The 18,415-nt window shown below is 54.0% G+C and overlaps 1 protein-coding gene across 2 annotated transcripts in view; it reads right to left on the bottom strand.

Annotated features, from left to right (window-relative positions):
* The window catches only part of ZNF438 (zinc finger protein 438), a 297,450-nt gene that overhangs the window by 55,786 nt on the left and 223,249 nt on the right, over nt 1-18,415 (bottom strand). Inside the window, exon 3 of one of the 2 annotated variants that reach the window (XR_010934699.1) lies at nt 1,830-1,981. The gene's annotated coding sequence lies outside the window, so the exon portion shown is untranslated. Of the gene's footprint in view, nt 1-1,829; nt 1,982-10,904; nt 11,488-18,415 lie in introns of those variants that run through there. The other variant, XR_010934702.1, reaches the window with a different exon arrangement.

The raw sequence follows: 18,415 nt of genomic DNA, 5'->3' as shown, positions 1-18,415 counted from the left end.
TGGCGTCTCCTCAGCCAGGGCCTTGGGTTCATTGCGTATCCTATTTTCCATGTTGCCAGGGGTGACAGTGTTGCTAAGCTTTCTGTCCAGCCTCCAAATAATATTTTCCTCACTTTCCTCCAAGCTCTCATCAAGTCTCTTTGAGGTCCTTCTGGCTTTTATTAACGACCTTCCCAAGGTCCTCCCAGCTTTGCCCAATGCTTCATCCCAAAGCCAAGGCCATGTGTTAGGTTTCTGTGAGGCAGGAGCCCACGTCCAGGTACTAAATTTTGTTCCGGTTATCCATGGCTGCATAACAAATTACCCCCAAACTTGGGGGGTTTAAAACAACAATCATTTTTATTGTTTTCCACAATTTTGTGGATCCAAAACTTGGATGGAGCCCACTGGGTGATATGATTTTTTCCTCCACTGGGTCAGTTGGTGACACTCAGCTGGTGTGGGGGCTGGTGTATGGGGGCCACACGGCTGGCGCGTAGGCGGAGACGGCAGGAAGGCCAGGAGCAACAGAGACTGTCAGCCAGAGTCCCTACACGTGGCCTCTCCAGCATGGCAGTCAGGATGGTCAAGGGCATCACCTGACAGCTCATTATTCCAGAGAGACTATTCCTAGAGGCCGTGTAGTCTGCCACTGTCTTCAGATGTGGGTTTGGAAACTGGCACGACATGACTACTGCCACCTTCTAGTGGACACAGTAGTTCACTCAAGGGAAGGGGGCACGATCCCCACTTCTCACTGGGAGACTTGTCAAGGAATTTATGGCCATCTTTAGTCTTCCATACTCCTTCTTCATCTCCTCCTTCTTCCTGTTGCTTGGAGTGACATGCGAAGGCTGGAGTTGCAGCAGCTGCCTTGGACCATGAGAAGTCGTTAGGAGTAAAAGGTATGTGCTGCAGATCAACCGGCTAGAAGCAATCTGGATCCCTGACACCAAGGAAAACCAGCCAATCCTTAACTGTCTACCCCTGAATTTTTAAAATAAGAGAAAAAAATAACCATCCTTAAGTCATTGTTACTGGGGGCTTTTCTGCCACTTGCAGCCTAATACCTAACAGCTGTTTGGGGTATAATGTATCCTCCGGTAGCCCAGAGTTGCAGATCGAGGAGACTGCTCTGTACCCCAACAATCCGTCCTGCACCCCACGGCCAGAGTCTCCTGAAGCATCACTCATGGGGGTTGGCAACAGCCCCCCACTACGCCTTCCACTGCGAGAGCCCTGGACCACACTCCCATCTCATCACTTCCTTCAGAACAAATCTTCTATTGTATCACAGTCTTCCGTTCAAAGCTCTCACCCAGCTCTCCAGCAGGACCCACCTGCTCCCCTCCGGACCCGCCCACTCTCCTCCACACCCGCCGCCGGGGGACTCGGATCCACCTGTGTTGTCCAGAGCCTGTTCCCAGAACCCCACACACCTTCTTCCAGATCCTACCGTGTTTTTAGGACAGAGCTCAAATCTTTTCTGGGTGAAGAATTTCCAAGACCTCAACGGCAGGGCTTGCTGCCTCTCCTGCCTTTTACGGGAGGGTTTACATTGTCCAAACCCCTCATTGGACACCACACGCCACTGTCAAGAGGGGTTTGGTTGCTTTTGTCCCCCACGCGCTCGCATCTCAATCTTCCAAGGTGAGCTGGTCATGGCTGTTCTCACGAGGCCATGCATCCGACAAAAGCACAGCCAGCCACCGGCCAGCCTGGAAAGAGGCGGCAGAAAATGCAGCCGCCCCCAGCTGCCCCCTTCTGGCCACTGCCCACCCCCCTGGCACACACGCCCCCATTCCAAGCTCTTTCCCTCACTCACCAGATGCTCACTGGTGCAAACCCACCTCAGCGAATTCCCTGTGCCACTGTCAACTCTGAGGACAGGGGCCCGCAGTCCCTTGGGCAGCCTCAGCTCCGCTCTGTCCCTGGACCAGCGCTGAGGCTTAGGGCACACGTCCTGGCTGCTCGGATCTCTGTTCCTTATCTTTCCTGACAACTGGGAACAAAGATCAGGACGGACATAAACATAAAAATGAGAATTTCTCGGGCTTTGCCTGTGATCACTTGGGAGAAAAACCCAAGGTGCCCCCCACCCAACGCCCTGCAAGACCAACGCCCTGCAGCCCTGGTCTGCAGAGAACCAGGGTGGACTCTGCTGGGACATCAGAGGGCCCAGGAATCAGGAAAGCGGCCGAAAACGGCAGAGTCGGACTGGAAACTTTGGCTAAAACCTGGTGCTGCTTTTCCTGAGTGCTGGAGGCCTGACAATGAGCTGAACGGACAGCCAGCGAGAGCCCGTTTAATGGCTTATTTGGCGAGGGCTACTCTCCTGAAATTAATTATCAATCATTTCTCATCATTCTTAAATGGCGTTTGTTAACCCACAAGGCCTGTGTTGGGGGGTGTTCCCCAGGCCGCTCTGAGGAACCTGAGAGGCGTCCAGACACCCGGGCAAGGCTGGGCGCTGCATCTCCTGGCCCGGCCCCGGGTCACGCAATAATCCAGCCGCAGTTAACCCACCTGAAAAGCCACACCCCCAATGCACGCCTCGCCTGGGGCAGGGGTGCGCCTGGCGTGTCCTTTTGCACGACCAACAGGAGGGGCTCGGGCAGGAGGAACAGGTGCTGACGTGGGGAGCGCCGTTCCCGCCGTGGCACACCTGGCCAAGGAGGCGCAGGGCGCGGCAGCTGCTCCTACCTCCTCCGGGCCCCGTGGGCCTTCAGGTACTGACGTCAGCGCTAGAGGAGCCAGGCGTGTGCACACGCGGGGACCTGGCCAGACACTGGGGTGACGAGGAGCCCAGGCCAGCACTTCTGTCCCCGTCCTCGTCCGCCAGCATCCACCACCCTGCCAGGCTCACTGGAGAGGCCCTGTCTGCCCGGGACGCTCTTCGTAAAGCCCACCACACCTCCCCTGCCCCGGGGCACTTCCTGATGGACCAGAGACAGCTGCCCTCCTGCATCTGCCCAGAGCGAGGGTGGCAGCCCGTTTCCCAGCTCCTGTGGCCCCGGCACCCAGCACCGTGCCTGGCAGGCGGGAGCTGTTCCACAAAGGCTGGTCTAATGACAGGCGCTCCCAGACCTGCCTTCCGTGAGTCTTAGCATCAACCAGCAGGGTACTGGGGCCGTCATCAGCGAGAAGACAGACGGACGGACGGGGGGCCGTCCCCACGCGGGTGTCCGTTCTTCCTCGCCTCCCAGCAGCTGCTCTGTGGGCCCTGGTGCTTCCCTTGCTCATTAAAGCTGCTCACGAGGCCAGAGGGACTGTGGCCGGCATTGGAAGGGTTGACCCCAGACCAGGCACTGACTCCCCCAGTCACTTGGGAAAACGATTTTCCCTTGAAATAGGGAGAGTGAAACTTAATGGGGAACTGTGCAGAATCTCACTGGTCCGTAAAGTCCTGAGATTCTTTCTTTTCCTGGAAGCTCCGTGTCAGCATGTCAGTAAATGTTCAGCTGTGGAGCCCTAAGAGGGACGGTCCCCACTGGATGACCCTTAGAAGAGTTACTGTGCAAATGAGTATTGAACAAACATCAGAATGAACGAGGTGCTGCTGTCTGTGGGACCTTGTTGGAGACAGGGTTTATGAGGCCCTGGTGACCTCGGGGGTGCAGAGCTGGGGGCTCCTCGCCCCTACAACCAGTAACTGATCAGTCCTGACCTCCTCAGGGTCCACCTGGATGTCTTCTGGAAGAAGGCTCGATGCCAGTGAATGGTGACTTTGAAAGGGGGCTTCCACCAGAGCGGGGCAGGTGGGGTCAGGACATCGGCCGGGGTCCAGAGGTGGCCCTCCACGTAGTACCAGAAGCCACGGGAGACAAGTCCGAGTGGACCAGGTCGGGGACGAACACTGCCACCTGGTCTGGACCAGAAGAGGGGCCCTGAGAAGGCCGTCCCTGACTCAGATTGGCCCTGGGGCAAGCAGCCTCAGGGGGCGCCCACGCAGACCCCGACATCCAGGACAGCGCACAGCGCTCTGACTTGTACGGCAATTCTGCTCACCCTGGAAGAGACAGGGACAGAGCAAGCCGGATTTTCTGGAATTGTAGCCCTTTCAGAGCCAAGTCAAAGCCCTAGACTCCTCCTCCCTGGGACAAATGTCCCTGGAGTCTGTCCGTCTGTAAACTCACGTCCTCCTCCTGTGCCCTTGCCATGTTACAGGGTCAGGAGCCTTTCAACTCAGGGTCTCAGAATCTAGGCATGGCTTTGTGCTGACTCTTTTTTTTTTTAATGTCAGATTTTATTGAAGAATTTCCCTTTAATTGAGAATGTACTAACCCTCTCCCCCGCAAACACACACAATGATTTACATTTAAAAGATGATGTAGGGACTTCCCTGGTGGCGCAGCAGTTAAGAATCTGCCTTCCAATGCAGGGGACACGGGTTCAGTCCCTGGTTAGGGGACCAGATCTCACACGCGTGCTGCAACTAAGAGTTCACGTGCCACAACTAAGGAGCCCACCTGCCGCAACTAAGGAGCCCGACTGCCACCACTAAGACCCGGCACAACCAAAATAAATAAATAAATAAAATTAAAAGAAAAAAAAAAAGATGAGGTAGAACAACACAGTGAATGGAAGTGAGACCCAAACATCAGACTGGCCTGTGGTCCGGCTCTGGCCGTGTGACCTTGGACAGTCATGTCGCTGCTTTGCCCCCGGTTTCCACACCTGCAAAATGAGGGCTCGGCTGGGCCATCTCTTCTGTGCCCTCTGGGCTCAAGTCCAGTGGCGCGGACTGCAGCGTCTCCTGCTGACGGGCAGGCGAACTGCTCCATCCTCCTCCTCCCAGGAACCTCGGTGAGTTTTGAGGGTCCACGTGGCAGCCCGTCATCCCTAAAGGCCGCCTATTCTGGCAGAAAGGAACGCAGGGAGACATGCGCTGGGGACCCTGGAGGGATGCTATCTCGTTGGGAGAAATTTCTTTTAAACTGGCTGCGGCCTACCACAACTAGAGCTCAGCAAGCCCGAGCGGCTTCACAAAGCAGTGCGTACTGAGTGAGCCTGGCAGCCACCCGCCACACAAACGCCAGAGGCGGGACCCAGGGCTTGAGGACCACAAATTGCGGGGTTCGGGTTTAGCACAAACTCCAGGCATCCATCCCCAGGAGCAGACTCTAGGGGTGCACACCCTAGTTTGGCACAGAGACTCAAGCCTGGGCCCTGCCAAAACGCAGCACCTGATCCACGGCGTGCAGGCCTTCCTTGTGGGCGGGAGGGGCCCGCCGCGGGTCCTGAGTCTGTGACCATTTCCCTGCGAAGGGTCCGCACGGCTCTTGCTGTCGCAGTTTCTGGCTCCATGCTTGCGGTCCATGTCTCTGAGACAGCGCTGATCGATCACCGGCGATGTTCTAACTGCCGTGCAGGACATCTGTGCCACAGCTGCACCAGCCAATGGAGATTTTTGCCATCATTGGGCGATGACGTGCCGTACTGACGGTGCGGCGCTCTGCTAGTCAGGAGAGAGGGCCTGGGACCATCAGAAGTTCCAGGGGGTTTAAGGTTGGCGCGGGGTACGGTTCTAGGGGCCATGCTGCTTGTCTGGGGTGTGTATCAACTGGAAACAACTGGGCATGAACGTCAGCAAGGAGAGCTTTGTACAGACAGACCCTCCCACTGCCCCCACAAGATAACCTAAGAGTTATGCTAGCAAAGTGCTCAAAGTCGCAGAGCCCATTTCTGGAACGTTCTAGAACTAAGGCCGCTGGTAATGACTAAATTGCCAACAGTTGAGCCAGGCTCCTGGGCTAGAAAATGAAAGTAGGCTTTTTGTGCTAAAGGATTTTCAAGGCTACACAGAGAGAAGGGATGTTGGTTCTGAGTCATCCTTCCCTAGCAGGTTAGCACCATAGTGGCTGTTATACTAAAAACCCTAAAATGTTTAGATAAGGGATAAATTCCTGCCAGGTACTTGGTGTCCCTAGCTTTCCAGAACACTCTCCCTACTAGACTTTCCTATTAGACTTGCCCAAGCCGTCCAGGAGAGCAGAGGCGAGGCTCACACACAGCACCTCCAGGCCGGGGCGAGCTTTCTAGAGCTGCACTGGTGTCTGAGGCTCCTGAGACCCCATCTTCCTTCCTCCCTTTCTCCCTTCCCAGGGGTCAGACCTGCATCCCGGTCTGAAGGCTCTCCCTGCCTCCTCCAGATCCGCCCCCCCCCCGCCGCCCTGAGCCTTCTAACTCCATCTCGCCTCGGCCTCCCGGAGAGCCCGGCCCAAGAGCAGGGTCAGAGGTGCAGCGGTCCATCCTGCATCCTGCCTGGAGCAAAGGGGAAGGGGCGGGTCAGTCGGGGGCCGCTCAGGAGCAAATCGGCAGACGGGTAAGTCTTGGCTGTGCTCTGTCTGAGGAAGTTATCAGACAGTTGGATGAGGTCCTAATTACCCCTGGACCCAGGGCACATGCTGCCTTTCCCACGCAGCCGCCTTGCACGTTGCCGGCAGGATGAACGGTGGCTGCCGTTTGGTGGGCACGTAGCACATGCGGGGCGTGGTGCTAGGCTTGCAACTGTCACCATACCCCGTCTTCAGAACAAGCCCGCTTAGGGAACGAGGAGACCGACTCTGGGTCCCTGTGCGGCGTCACACAGCTAAGCCGCAGCGCAGCGGGCAGGCGAGCCACCCTGCATCAGAGCCTCCCTCTTCCTGGTGATTTCATACACCGCTGCATCTCCCACCCTAGACCTTCCCGTGGGAAATCACGCCTGAACCATCCCTGAAGTCTCCAGCATCCACCCCGGGGCTCTGCACACAGAAGTGCCCCGGCAGTGCCGACATGTCCAGGAGCTTCTTGGGCCCGTCGGGGCCCTGGTAAGGGTCCCCTTTCCAGGGACAGCCCTGGCATCCCCAGACACAGACTGGAGCTGGAGGCGGAAGCAGGGCCTGGTCACCAGGACCTAGGATGGCAGCGACCTGCTGGTCCCGTCCCCTCCCAGGAGTGACCCGCCCACCACTACTCCACGGCTTCCCTGGCACCGGGTAGCCACAGCCTCCTCCTGCTGCAAAAATAACTTTTTCTTCTCTTTTGAGCACCACGAGGCAGCCACTCTGAGTGCCAAGCGAGGCCCTCTGGCCCCCAAAGCCACTGGAAAGCTCGAAGGCAGTAGCCGCATGGGGCGCTGAGGCGCCATCCTCCCGGGGAAGAAAGCTGGCTTGTTCCCGGCACACAAAGGCCGGGCGCTGGGCGGCCACGGGCTGTGAATGTTAATGGGCTGGGTGCTTGCCCCCCAGCCGGCGGGCTGCCCTCCCCGCCCCCAAGGGCCAGCGCAAGCGTCGCCTGGGCCCTTCACGTGGGGACCCAGGCGAGCATCTGTTGCAGGCAGCGCAGAGTCTAAACATCCGTGCAGACTTGAACCAACAGGTCCTGCTGAAATGTGCTAACCATCTGCTTTTCCTCAGCCGTTTTTGAGCAAATTGTGTTTACTATGTTGATTTATTTGACTGTCAACAACAGCGAACGACACCGTCGCGGGTAAACAGCATCATTATATATCTCGTTCTGGCACCTTACCAGAAGGTGATTTTTTTTGTTATTTTTTTCATGCAACAGGAATAAATACATATTGAAATGTTAATTGAGTCCAGGGGCCAACTCACCAGAGTCGGGAAGGCCTCCTCTGGGGGAGGCAGCCTGGGGCGTGGGGCCGGCAGGACCCACTCTTGGCCAAAAATGCGGGGGTCCTCAGAAGCTGCGAGGCTGAGAAAGAGGCTTTCCCGCATCTGATTTTTCTTGCCCAAACTTCCCTCCAAAAACTCTCCCATCTTCCAGATGGTCAAGTAAGGGGACCAGAAAGAGCCCTGAGCGGAGAAGGTTTCACGTGAGAGTCCTCGTGACTCGCTGGCAACCGCCCTAAAACCGAAACAGCCAGGCCAGAGCTGGATCTTTTCTTAATTAAGATCATTCCCCCCACCGTCCTCCGTGCAGAGACCAATAAACTCCATACTTCCAGAGAAAGGGCAGGAAAAAGAGGAGTGCTGGGTGGGACATGGAGGAAGAAGGTGCATCTCACAAGGGACCCAATCAGGGCGTTGGCTCGGGACGAACTGGTCTCCCCAGCGGAGCTCACCCCGGGGCTGAAGAGTCTGGACGCAGGACCACACTGACTCCCGCAGTCCCCCAGTCAGGTAATAGGCAGCAGGAGGCCAATCAGCTTCCTGGGAGGAAAACAGCTCAGGGCCTCAGACAGAGACCACAGCCGCCTGCTGCTGCGGAAAGGGGCAGGGTTCCTTTCACCGGGCTCACAGGCCTGCCGCAGACTTTGCCTGCGCACCCCGATCTGGGGCCAGCGGTGACAGCCGGCGGGCGGCTCCCCTGCATAACAGAGGGGAGCTCTGCCTGCTGACCCGTGGAAGCCCAGAGAAATTCCCAGGTGGCTTCCGGGTGTCCTTACAAACATTTGGTTTCAGAGAATGGGTCACGTCACGCAGCTTAATACCTGGAGGCTGAAAGGGCTGCAGCACTAAGCCCTGTCCCCTTCTCGTCCCCGCAGACAGCCCGTAAACACGTGGGGCTCATGTTCACACAGAGGGCTGCTGGTTTACGGGCTGGGGGAGGGGCGGTGCGGACGGTCACGGGCGGGCTGCCTGAGTCTCAGTTAAAGGGGTCTCAGCTGCCAGGGCTGCAGCCGTCGCGGAGGGACACCTGGGTCCTGTGAGGCCCCCTGCTCACCCATGAAGTGCGCGCAGGCCCTGTCCGTACCCAGCCTTCCAGAGCCGTCCCTCCCTTCCGCCCAGTCCCACCGCAGGGATGGCCCGGGCCCTTGAAGGGCGGCCGCAGTGCTGGCTCTGGCCCTCCCGGACCTCAGGGTGGGCCTCCTGCCTCTTTGCTTTCTCGCCTCTCTAGATGCCCGCTCACCCTTGGAAAAAGGTAACACATTGGTTCACTCTGAAAGAGGTGCCTAAATTGCATCTCTTCAAGGGCATTTTCCATTTAATTGAGGGCTCAGCCTTCCATGAAAGGAGTGGGTCTTTTATCGTGGGTGCCTCTGTAGAGACAGGAGCACCTCCTGTTCCCTGTGCTTTAAGCTCCTTCAGGGACAAGACGGGAGGAGGCAGGGGCCATTTCAACCCCAGGTGGGAGCTCCCCTGGAGTCCTGAACCCATTCTGGGCACCCTTGATCTCTTCAGGCGGTGCAGCATCCTGGAAAGGGATACGAGGAATCGCTGGGAGGGATGCTGGGCACCAGGTGGCGCTATTGCCCAGGGCCGTCTAGTTGCCCTCAGGGCGGGCGTGCAGAGGGTAACCAGGGAGTGCGGTCTTGGGGGGCGGGGCTGCTTCTAGTCTGCAGTTCCTAACTCAGTAGCAACTGCAGGGCGGGGCTTAAAGAACGAATCGCGAATTCTTCCACACCATCCTCACCCCCGTTTTGAAGCCCTGCGATTCTCTGATTCCTGGCGTGATGTGTTGGGACCGGGTCGAGGACAGACTTCTATTGTGGTCCTTGGGGGGTCCGGGGTCGGGGGTCGGTCAGGACACTGCTCCTTTCGGGTTCAAGCAGAGGGATCCCAGAATGGGTAACTGGGCAGTACGTGCCACCTTTCCAGGAGGGTAAACCCAGCTCCTGGACACAGCCGGGCCCGCGGCTCCCTGGGCGGATCGCGGCGGGTCAAGTGGCGCATCCCGGGGGCGGAGCTTCTGGCGCAGCTGCGCCCGCGCCCCCGTCCCTGGCCTGGAAAAAGCAAAAGCATCTCTCGGTGCTAGGCTTTCTTCACGTAAAGTGACTACCACGTGTCAGAAAGAAACTGCTGCTTTCTGTACAACCGCAAACCACTTCGGAGAACAGGGACTTGGGATCAAAAAGGAAAACGATTTCAAAACAAACTGTTGCTAGCTGGCTTTTTTTTTCCCCTTTCCCTCTCAATTTTTTTAAGGGGGGGAGGATTAAAAAACAAACAAAAAAAGTAAGTCGGCATCTCACAACTGCAGCTGATTTCCTGTGTAAACTTAAACCATGTGATATTCCATAAAGGCTGCAGCTTTAAATGACAGGAAATGAAAACCATCACGGGAAAGGAAAGCTTCGGAGTAAACTCCCAGCGCTGATATCAGTACGGCGACAGATCAGGGGGATGGCTGCTCATGGGGGCCGGGGACAGCGCCCCCTGCCTCCCCGCAAGCGCTTCTTCTGCGGGAGAAATGGGGCGGCGGCGATCACACCCCGGCGCTGCGCCCGGCAGCTGGGCTTTCAGTGAGGGAGCGAGCTGGGAAGAGGAGTCTTTTCTTTCTGCACGCCTCGCCGGGGTCAGGTCGCGACCCCGCCACGGCGTTCAGTCGGCGGTACCATCCATATGCATGAAGGCTAATTAACTCTGAAAGGCCCGGCGGGCTGGGCCCTCCCCGCCGCGCAGGGGTGGGGTGGGCGCGGGGCCCGAGCGTCTCCCCCGAGGCCAGGCCTCCGCAGCCCCTCCCGCGCCGGCCGAGTGCGCACGTGTGCGCAGGGAGCGCGCGTCTCCGCGGCGCGGGGACCGGCGGGGCCGGGGAGTTAGGCGCGTCGCTCGTCGCCAGCCTAGCAACACGTGCTGACTTATCCAGAGAGCTCCCGCCCGGCCCCGGGTTCCCTGCGTTTGCTCGGCTCTGACATGAGGCTGCTCGGCTGGAAAATCAGTCGGGCACGTTTCGCTGACGATAAATCCCCAGAGGTCTCTCCAGCTGCCACATTTTCCCTCGCTCCCAGTACTTTTAGGTTTCCCAGTTCAGGGCAAGCCAGCAGGTGCCTTGGCTTCCATGAGGAGGCAATCTGTGGGGTGACCTTTTCTACTTCTTCCTGTATCAGGTAAGACTCTTCCAGTTTAGATTTTACAGGCTACCTTGAACTGGCGTATGCAAACTAGAGAAAGCTTATCTTACGGGTAGGGGGTTTGCTAGTGGGCCCACGACCCAGGATGCACGGGGCTCAGAAAGTTCCTAGTTTCTCCTTCACTTACCTTTTCTTCTCTATTTCTGCTGCTTTTTGTTCGACTGGCTTCCTCTAGGCCTCTTTCTCAGTCTACCTGGCACACACGACGATCCACTCAACAGGTGGGCTCAGGGCAGCCCCGGTGAGGCTGCATTTCCTGCTTTCAGGCACGAAGTCTCCGGTTGGCCCCGCTTAGATCACGTGCCCAGCCCTGGCCCAATCCGCTGTGAGGACTCAGTCACATGCTACAAACGTGGCTGCCATGGGCCCACCCCCACCCGTGGCGGGTAGGGGAGACTTAAGGCGTGGGAGGGGCCAGACGTGCCAAAGGGCATCTACTGCGCTAACTCAAAGCCTGACTTTAACCCGGCGTAGGGTAATTTCCTCATGGCTGGCTCTCTGGGCTCCTGACCCAGCGCTAGCTTCGCCTTACAATAAAGAGGAGGCAGGATTCCTTACGCCGAGTTCAGGGGCGCCGGGCAGAACGTGCCTGACTTCCCTCCGCGTCAGGCAGGGAGTTAGGTGTGAAGTCGCGGACGCGGGGCAAGACCACAGCGGAGGAGAAGCCGACTTTCTCAGGGAGACTTCTGTGGCCTGGGCCAGAGGAAGGGTGGGGATCGCCAGGGGAGGGAAGTGGAGCCCGGTGCCTCCTGGCCGGAGGGAAGCTTGCCCGCGGGCGTGACTGTCTCTCGCATTAGACTTCTTGAGGGCAGACCAGGTAGGGAGGTGAAACACTCAGCGCTCTTGGTCATAAAAAATAAATCTAGTTGAGCAGAAAATGGATTTCTTAAGTGTATTAGTCAGGAGGGGCTAACCCTAACACAACACTCAAATCAAAGTGGCTTAACACAATTAGAGGCTTATTTTGGGCACAGTCCAGTCGGGGGAATTCAAGGGCCCCGGGCTCCTTCACTTCTCCTGGCTCCACCATCTTCTAGGGACCTTGTGTCTTCCACTGGGTCTCTCCCCCATCCTGGGAGCTAAGAGCATGGAGGACTGCACGGGGGTGGGATGACGAGGGGGAGGTTGGGACCAGGCATGGAAGTCCTTCATTTCTGCCCACATTCCATTAGTTAGAGCACAGTCATGTGGCCACACGCAAAGGCCAGGAAGCCTGGAAAAGGCAGTCCAGCAGCCCAGCCCCGTGTGTGCCCAAGGACAAAGAGAAAACGACTCAGGCGAGCATCTAGCCGTTCTCTCAGGTGATGTTAGAACATGCAGCGTCACGGACGGGCGCGGGTAAGAGCTGAGGCTGAACTTCCAGGAGCGTTCCCAAACCCCGGCCGCAGGCTCCAAGGATAGACCGCGGTGGCCTCCGCACTCGGAGCCACTAATGCCAGAGGCCTGCCTGGGTGCACGTGCCACCTCTGCTAGCACTAGTGGAACTTCCGGTCCCAGGGCTTGACCTTGCAGTGTCTGGGAAACAGCCGCCACCACTGAAGGGCGGATGTCTCTGCCATCACCCAGAACACTTCTAAGAAAGTATGGAGGCCCCAGGAGGAACTCCCTCCTCCTCTCCCCACCCTCACCTTGTTTCCCTCCAGGTCATTCACTTCCAAGTTCAGGTCTTGAATGGGGCCATTTGAGGGGTCAAGCCTTTATCCTTCCTGCAGGGAAGGCTGGGAATTCGAGTTCTGACCTTTATTCTGGGAAGGCAGGACTCATTGTGAGCTCTTCATGTAAGAGGGAGATAGTAATAAACATGACAGATTTCCAACATCCGGGTCGAGTGGGGAGGGGGAACTTCTGGCCATTGCAGCTCTGGCTGGACCTAGATAACATGGTTGGGAGGAATTAGACATTATTTTCAAGCAGTTCCAAAATCAGAAAGGCCAAATGGCAGAAACATAGGTTCTTGGAGTTGGGAAAAATGTTAGCGGTTACCTGTCTTCAACTTAACGCTGAATCCCTCTCCCGAAACTTCCCCGTGATCACCAGCCCCAGTGAAATATTCACAGTGACAGGTGACTCAGTACTGCCCTACAGGACAGCCCTTTGGATTACTTTTTGTTCCTAGAAGGTTCTTTTTTTTTAATATAAATTTATTTATTTACTTTTGGCTGGGTTGGGTCTTCATTGCTGCTCGTGGGCTTTCTCTAGTTGCGGTGAGCGGGGGCTACTCTTCGTTGCAGTGCACGGGCTTCTCACTGTGGTGGCTTCTCTTGTTGCGGAGCACAGGCTCTGGAGCACAGGCTCAGTAGTTGTGGTGTGCGGGCTCAGTAGTTGTGGCTCTCGGGCTCTAGAGCTCAGGCTCAGTAGTTGTGGCTCTCGGGCTCTAGAGCTCAGGCTCAGTAGTTGTGGCTCTCGGGCTCTAGAGCTCAGGCTCAGTAGTTGTGGCTCTCGGGCTCTAGAGCACAGGCTCAGTAGTTGTGGCGCACAGATTTAGTTGCTCCATGGCATGTGGGATCTTCCCAGACCAGGGCTCGAACCCGTGTCTCCTGCATTGGCAGGTGGATTCTTAACCAGTGCACTACCAGGGAAGTCCTAGAAGATTCTTTTTTAAGGGAAGCAGAAATCTTACTTTCTATTACTTGCACCCCAGGCTCCAGTTCTGCTCTGGGACGCCACATGGGACAAATCTATCCTGCATACATATGACACCTTTTATGCTCCAACTTCCTGTCCTTTAAAAAAAAAAAAAAAAAACTCTTCTCCAGGCTGAACAGCCCTCCTTCTCTCCATTCCATTCCTCATTTGGTGATCTTCTCGAGAGAGACTTCTGGGCGGAAGGTCGGGAGGACATATCCCCAAAGGCAGTGCTGTACATATCACTGCTTCTTACAACTGTCTCAGAGAGATGCACACACGTTCCAATTTGACTGATGGAAAAACCAAGGTCCTGAGCAATCTGGCAATAGCAGAAATCCAGGGTCCAGATCAAGACTTGAAACCAATGTCCCTCCCACGAGGTTCCATCCTCCCTGGGTCCATCCAAGGGCCGCCTCTCTATGTGCTGCGTCCCTGGGACTGCAGATTCCCAAGCCTGGGGAGGTCTGGCCTAGAGATGCTCCGATGGCCCGACTGTGGGGCTGTCACCTTGGTACCCTGCAACAGTTACTGCAAACAAAGACATAGACATAGAAACAAGTCCTCCTGTAAGAGCCTCTGACCACATTCCCCTGAATGTGTAGTATGATGACTTACGAAGAAAAAAAAAAACAAACTCATTTACCCTGACATTTTCTGTTAAGAAGAAGAAAAACATTTCTGTTATCTTTCTGAAACCACTACCTGTCACCTCTGATGCGCTCAGCCTAATGAGTCCCCACGAGAAAGGAAGGAGCCTGTTATTAGCAGAATCACCAGTGATTGTACAGAGCTGCTCTGGAAACGATGCTTTAATAGACATCGTGGGCAAGTTCAAATGTGGACGTTTCGCAGGCTGCCTCAACCACCCACGTCCTGGACTCCAATCATGGCTAATGCCCCAGATTCTGGATCCGGTGCTGTATCCATCTATTTTCCCACTGTTTTCATGATTATAAAGGAAATGGACATTGCAAAATATCTGGAAAAGACAGGCATATATATATATATATATATAAAAAAATTAAAATGTCCAGGAATAACCACGGCTAACAATTTAATGCTTTCGTCTGGGTTTTTACACATGTATCTGTATATAATGACGTTAATGTCATGCTACAGATCCAGTTTTTTAGGCTTTTTCCTCATCTAATGCTGTATGGTGAGCATTTTGCCATATGGATTTGTTGAGAATATGGCTTGAAGGCTGAATCACATGCCTTCTTTCACTGGCTTGTTCCTCAGTCAGGAAACATGGAGTATGCCAGGCGCTGTCCCAGGCTTTGGGGACACAATTTTAGTGAGACAGCCAGCCCGGCCCTTGGGGGGACTCACCACCTGGTGGGGGAGAAGGAAGTGGGGATCCGGTCATTGCCAAGGTGGTGAGCCTGGTGGGAAAGGACAGAGCGTCACCCCGCGTGTACCGGGCATCCTCGGTGGGCAGGGTGTGGCTCTGAGGAAGTCCTGCTCCAGCGCAGGCGTGAACGGGTGAATCTGGGAAGCGGTCAGATCCCTAAGGGAAGAGGTGGAAACGACAGAGCTTGGCCGAGGACTGGATGTGAGGAAGGAACAAAGGGTGATGTCCAGGTCCCTTGCTTGGGTGCCAGGCGGGTGGCCCATGACCCACCTCCTGGTGTAGGAGCCTCAGGCAGTCTGTGTTTTTCCTTCTCTTGCTACAAGCAGTGCTGCAGGGAACATCCTTAAACACAAGTCTGTGGGCACCCCTCTGCTGTGTCCTCAGGGTAAAGCAGGCACTGGGTCACGTGGTGGAACGGTTTTTCAGGAGTTGATGTGTCTTAACATCACCTTCCAGAGAGACGTCCCCACCAGTAGGGATGAGGGGCTCAGGCTGGGCCCCTGGTCCACGTCAGCCGTAACGGTTACCGTGGTGACAACAGAGGGACGTGTGGGGTCCTCCCCACGTGGCAGGCTCTGTTCTCAGCACCTCACTTGCTTTTACTTATTAAAGCCTCACACCCCAGCTCTGAAGTCGGTGCTGTCAGGCCCTCATCCCAGAAGAGCTGAAGGAGGGACAGAGGTTCACTCACCTGCCCGCTGTCACTGAGCACGTAAGCAGGGAGGTGACACCTCGTGCCAGGCGGCCTGACGCCAGAGCCTGTGTTCTCAACACCAGAGCAGCACTTTGTTTAATGTGGCCAATTGCATATTTCTTAAAAAACTGTATTTCTTTGAACACTAGTCAATCTGAATATTTTGATCTTTTTGCTTTGCTGTCATGTTTTTGGACATGGATATTTGTGTGTGTGTGTGTGTGTGTGTGTGTGGATTGGCATGTGTCTGTTCGGAGTGTATGTGTGTGTATCTGTGGAGAACGTGTGTGCAGAGGGTAGTGTGTGTGAAGTGTGGTGTGTGTGTATATAGTGTGTACAGTGTGTACAGTGTGTACAGTGTGTATAGTGTGTACAGTGTGTACAGTGTGTACAGTGTGTATCGTGTGTACAGTGTGTACAGTGTCGGGTGTATGTAGTGTATAGTGTGTACAGTGTGTACAGTGTGTACAGAGTGTACAGTATGTATAGTGTGTACAGTGTGTACAGTGTGTACAGTGTGTATAGTGTGTACAGTGTGTACAGTGTGTACAGTGTGTACCGTGTGTATCGTGTGTACAGTGTGTACAGAGTGTACAGTGTGTACAGCGTGTACACCGTGTATAGCGTGTATAGCGTGTATCGTGTGTATCATGTGTACAGTGTGTACAGTGTGTATAGTGTGTATAGCGTGTACAGCGTGTATAGCGTGTACAGTGTGTACAGTGTGTATAGTGTGTATAGTGTGTATCGTGTGTACAGTGTGTACAGTGTGTACAGAGTGTACAGTGTGTACAGAGTGTACAGTATGTACAGTGTGTATAGTGTGTATCGTGTGTATAGTGTGTATAGTGTGTATAGCGTGTAGTGTGTATAGTGTGTACAGTGTGTACAGTGTGTACAGTGCGTATAGTGTGTATAGTGTGTACAGTGTGTACAGTGTGTACAGTGTGTATAGTGTGTACAGTGTGTATAGTGTGTATCGTGTGTACAGTGTGTACAGTGTGTATCGTGTGTATCGTGTGTATCGTGTGTATAGTGTGTACAGTGTGTATCGTGTGTACAGTGTGTACAGTGTGTATAGCGTGTACAGCGTGTATAGCGTGTACAGCGTGTACAGCGTGTACAGTGTGTACAGCGTGTATAGTGTGTATAGTGTGTATCGTGTGTATCGTGTGTACAGTGTGTACAGTGTGTACAGTGTGTATAGTGTGTATAGTATCGTGTGTATAGTGTGTATAGCGTGTACAGTGTGTAGTGTGTACAGCGTGTACAGTGTGTATAGTGTGTACAGCGTGTATAGTGTGTACAGCGTGTACAGTGTGTATAGTGTGTACAGTGTGTACAGTGTGTATAGTGTGTACAGTGTGTACAGTGTGTATAGTGTGTATAGTGTGTACAGTGTGTACAGTGTGTACAGCGTGTACAGCGTGTACCGTGTGTACCGTGTGTACAGAGTGTACAGTGTGTATAGTGTGTATAGTGTGTATAGCGTGTACAGTGTGTACAGTGTGTACAGTGTGTATAGTGTGTACAGCGTGTACAGTGTGTACAGTGTGTATAGTGTGTACAGCGTGTACAGTGTGTACAGTGTGTACAGTGTGTACAGTGTGTATAGTGTGTACAGTGTGTACAGTGTGTATAGTGTGTACAGAGTGTACAGTGTGTACAGTGTGTATAGTGTGTATACTGTGTATAGCGTGTACAGCGTGTATAGCGTGTACAGCGTGTACAGCGTGTATAGTGTGTACAGTGTGTATAGTGTGTATAGTGTGTATCGTGTGTACCGTGTGTACAGTGTGTACAGTGTGTATAGTGTGTACAGTGTGTACAGTGTGTACAGTGTGTATAGTGTGTACAGTGTGTACAGTGTGTATAGTGTGTATAGTGTGTATCGTGTGTACAGTGTGTACAGTGTGTACAGAGTGTACAGTATGTATAGTGTGTATAGTGTGTATCGTGTGTATAGTGTGTATAGCGTGTACAGTGTGTATAGTGTGTACAGTGTGTACAGTGTGTATAGTGTGTACAGTGTGTACAGTGTGTATCGTGTGTATAGTGTGTATCGTGTGTACAGTGTGTACAGTGTGTACAGTGTGTATAGTGTGTACAGTGTGTATAGTGTGTACAGTGTGTACAGTGTGTACAGTGTGTATAGTGTGTATCGTGTGTATCGTGTGTACAGTGTGTACAGTGTGTATAGTGTGTATCGTGTGTATAGTGTGTATAGCGTGTACAGCGTGTACAGTGTGTACAGTGTGTATAGTGTGTATCGTGTGTATCGTGTGTACAGTGTGTACAGTGTGTACAGTGTGTATCGTGTGTATAGTGTGTATAGTGTGTATAGTGTGTACAGCGTGTATAGTGTGTATAGTGTGTATCGTGTGTATCGTGTGTACAGTGTGTACAGTGTGTACAGTGTGTATAGTGTGTACAGTGTGTACCGTGTGTATAGCGTGTATAGCGTGTACAGCGTGTACAGTGTGTACAGTGTGTATAGTGTGTACAGTGTGTAGTGTGTATAGTGTGTACAGTGTGTATAGTGTGTACAGTGTGTACAGTGTGTATAGTGTGTACAGTGTACAGTGTGTATAGTGTGTATAGTGTGTATACTGTGTATAGCGTGTACAGCGTGTATAGTGTGTACAGCGTGTACAGTGTGTATAGTGTGTACAGTGTGTATAGTGTGTATCGTGTGTACCGTATGTACAGTGTGTATAGTGTGTACCGTGTGTACAGTGTGTACAGTGTGTACCGTGTGTATAGTGTGTACAGTGTGTATAGTGTGTACAGTGTGTATAGTGTGTATAGTGTGTACAGAGTGTACAGTGTGTACAGTGTGTATAGTGTGTATAGTGTGTATACTGTGTATAGCGTGTACAGCGTGTATAGCGTGTACAGCGTGTATAGTGTGTACAGTGTGTATAGTGTGTATAGTGTGTATCGTGTGTATCGTGTGTACCGT

This window comes from Pseudorca crassidens, chromosome 1 (assembly GCF_039906515.1).
Source record: "Pseudorca crassidens isolate mPseCra1 chromosome 1, mPseCra1.hap1, whole genome shotgun sequence".
Classification (NCBI taxonomy): Eukaryota; Metazoa; Chordata; class Mammalia; order Artiodactyla; family Delphinidae; genus Pseudorca; species Pseudorca crassidens.
The sequence above is the reverse complement of the archived record's forward strand: the minus strand, read 5'-3'. Positions and strand labels throughout refer to the sequence as shown.